Source organism: Sapajus apella, unplaced genomic scaffold, assembly GCF_009761245.1.
Source record: "Sapajus apella isolate SASKATOON/1434 unplaced genomic scaffold, GSC_monkey_1.0 scaffold122, whole genome shotgun sequence".
NCBI classification, from domain to species: domain Eukaryota; kingdom Metazoa; phylum Chordata; class Mammalia; order Primates; family Cebidae; genus Sapajus; species Sapajus apella.
Window position 1 is genome coordinate 5,402,002 of NW_022437062.1, and position 3,783 is coordinate 5,405,784.

Genomic DNA, 3,783 nt, shown 5'->3' on the forward strand with positions numbered 1-3,783 from the left:
TACAAACCAAAAGTGATAAACAGTCTAACCTTCTAGTAACAAACAACTGTGGCATGCACAAAGTGGCAGAGGGAGGGATGGAAATGGGTAATTATTTGTAGCAATGCTTTTATTGTTGTTCGAAATGAGACAGACTAACAGTGGCAGCAGTCATTTTGCTGAATCAAAGTCCATGTTAGTCGCATTATACACTGCCACAAAAGGTTGTTAAGGCTGGTATTAGCATGTACCACTGAGGACATTGGAAGGACTCGATCTGTCACACTAAATCGCCTTCTTGCCCTCAACCATTGAAGTCTCCAGCTCCTCTGACATGTTCTTTCATTAATGGCCTGGCCTTGACAACTGATCCTAATTGCCTCTGAACCGCACTTCATGTATTATTGGTGTCTGCCTGCCCTGGTTCATGTCAACAAGCCACAGCATGGGCAGGGTGTGCCCAGTGCCTTTGCAGAAATGATGTTCACATCGTCATATTCCTCTGAGGGGACTGGGTCTCATTGGGAGTAAAGTAGAAAGCTAAAGATCTTCCTGTCTGTTCTTTGTAATACCTTAATGTTGATTTGTGCTGTGTACATAATAAGCTTATCTCAGGACTCACTAAAACATTAAACCAATTATGCAACATTGCATTAAGGCACAGATGTAAATGCTGACTTAAATTTGCCCTTGTTTTAGTAAGTGCTAAAATGTGAGTTCATTGCAAAACCTTTTCAACTTTAGTTAGTATGGCTTACATTCCTTTTCACATTTAGTGTGGTTTACTTTTACTTTGATTATGCATAAGAATTTCAATTTGATATATTATAATGGCCAAAAGAGCCTACAATATAGTTTCCATGTAGAAATGTGCATTAGACCAGAACTCCCAAAAGTAAATTATTGAAGGTTTGAATAGGATATTTTAGTCTTAACATTTATCAGCAGATTTGTATTTATTACATTTTCTAAAAGTAGCTAAAATAATCAATTTTAATGCATTACATGTATTTTTAAACCTTTCTTTTGTTCTGACATTTCAGGAAACATTCATAAAGGACAAAATAGTTTAGATACATTTTAATTTATAAGATGAGTTATTTGCTTACAGCAAAATCCTTAAGATCTAAAACGTAACATTAGAAATGCTCAAAATATTTACCTCTTTTTCTGAAAATGTCTCTGAGATTTAAAATTTGCCTCATTCCTGTGACGTTTTTTTACAATCACATCTCTGAACAATAATATGATATTCTTTCAATCTTTTCATCCTTTTTTATTTATTGAAGGCAGTTTTCTGGTGAACCTTTTAAGCATGCAAGTTCTACCCATGATCATAAAAAATAAATCACAGAAGCTCTTCGGTGCTGGGTATCATTTAGCCTAATCTAGACAGTGACATTTGGGCCACTAACAGCATAATCATGGTTATTGCTACAAATTGCTCCATGTTTGAGTTTTAATGTTATAAGTAAATTATGCCATCGGATAAAATATATGTTTCTTTGGGAATTAAACATGTTTATTTCAGCAATGTGGCCATGGAATAGCACGGAAACCTGAAGCTTCTTTCATGTAGTAATACTGCCACCTTCTGAAGCCCAAAGGAATTGTTCTCAAGGTTAGCTGCTTTAAGAGACTTCTCAGGTGGCCATTTGTAGTGATCCAGCAGCCAGAGACTTCTAAGTCTAGAAACTGTCTGGTTTTTATCATATAAATGATAAGTTTGATTTTAACTCTTAATTTTAAATAAGTAGAAATGAATACTGGTATCCAACAGTCAGTAAAAATACTATTTCCTCTTTTCATTTTATCCCCAAAAGCCCTTTATTTTCTGGACTTTAGAACTATCATTTTTGGTGATATGTAGTTTCCTGTTAAAAAGCTCAGTTGATGTAAAGCTAATTCTGGTATAGAAGTTACACAGCAAGAGCGGTTGCCTAGCAGAAGTGGGGCAGTGGTGGCCACAGCTGGGATTGTGAGAAGGGGATGGCAAATGTTTTCCTATCATTCAATCAGACAGTATGCCCTTCAGCAGAACAACAAGCCCTCCTGATTCTTTAGAATTAGTGAGATTAGCATGAAGCACATAATGCAGGATGATGGGATTTGTCATAATTTGCATTGTCCTGGAAAAATGCGGGTTGATAGATCTATGCATCTTGGAGCATGTCATGTCCCACGGGCAGGTCACAGAGGAAGCTAGGCAGAAATAATTTTGTGATATGTGCATCAGTTGCAAATGCTTCATAAGTAATTTGTCAAAATAAAATAAATAGGAGGAGGTTAGGAAGGTAGAGAAAGTAGGGTCATTGTAAAAGCATCTTAAAAAAAATTAGATATGCCATCCTCAAATATCACATTTTTAGTGATTAAATGAAAATACATACAATGAAAGACTAGTCTTAGTCTCCTTTTGGTTTTAAATTTCCAAAGGCTTACTGGTAAATCTTTCCTTTTTCCATGGTCTAAAAGTAAAATCTTAGAAAAAACATGTGTGTTTCTGCAAAGTTGATTTTTTGTGAAAGCCCCTTCTAGAAATTATCAAATATAGCCACATTAGGAAAGGTTTTCTGAGAGTTTGCGTCTGACCTTGATAATGTTCCCAAACTACAGATAGGAAAGGATAATCACTATGTAGTGGACAAACTAACATGACAGTGTTACTTATCTGCAGCATCATTTCTGGAAATGGGCATGTAGAATTCAGACAGGCAACGGAAACATGCTTATTTAGCATAGCATTGCAAGAATGAAAGATCCAGTGTCAGATATTGTCCATGGTTTATTTATGGAGTACCTGACAGTGATGCCACTGTCTTTGATATTTAGAAAATTCTTCTATCCAAGAACATTATAGCTAGTGTTCACAGGTTATGTTATTTATCATTTCAGTATCTGCTTCTACTGCACAAAGACATTTTGCAATGTCTCCTTTATTTGTCTTTATACATTTCAAACAAAAGAGTAATGCTGGCAGTTCAGTAACACTGATCTTTCATGACAGTTGAACACTTGTGGGTTGAGGGCCTAATAAGAAAAAAATTTAAGTGAGGAGTTTAAAGAAAATGAAAAAAATAATCACTTGTGAAAATCAGGCTTATAATAAAAATGTATCTTCTTACTACACTGTTCGTAGGAAGAACACTCATTTTCTCAGATGGTTATAATTGTAGAATTAGGTTTTATGAAAACTAAAATTACCCTAGGGCACAGCTCAACATGAATAAATCTTTCAACACCCAGATCTGGAAACGTGATACACGTGAAACTAATAATGTCCTACAATTACAAGTAGATCAAGAAGAACTGTGCAAAGTTTTTTAAAAACATTATTTACTGAGTTCTATAACATGAAAGTGACTCCAAATAATGTTAGTTCAGACTATTTTAAATCATTTTTTTTTCTGTAAAATAATGCTCTCTATAAACCTCATATGTTTTTAAACTTACCCTCCTGTCTATAATCTTCAAAACTGACTGCTTTCAAACAAACTGTTTTACTAATCCGAGATAATAAGTGCTTTATGGTGCCAATTGTTAAAAACTAGACTTTTTGTGAACATTATTTTTCTAATATATCATCTCTTGGCTCATAAAAATATTTTCTTAAACAAACCCTGTTTACTGGGTTGGAACATTTCAGCCCAATTTCAGCATTGTGGCTGTAAGTGGATATTCTGTACAATATTTATTTCATTGAGAGTTGGTATTGTAGCCTTCAGTCTTGTGTCACATTTTAACAACTTTTTTCTATTGTCTTCTTTTTGCAGTATACTACTGCATAAAAAAAAAAAAAAAAAA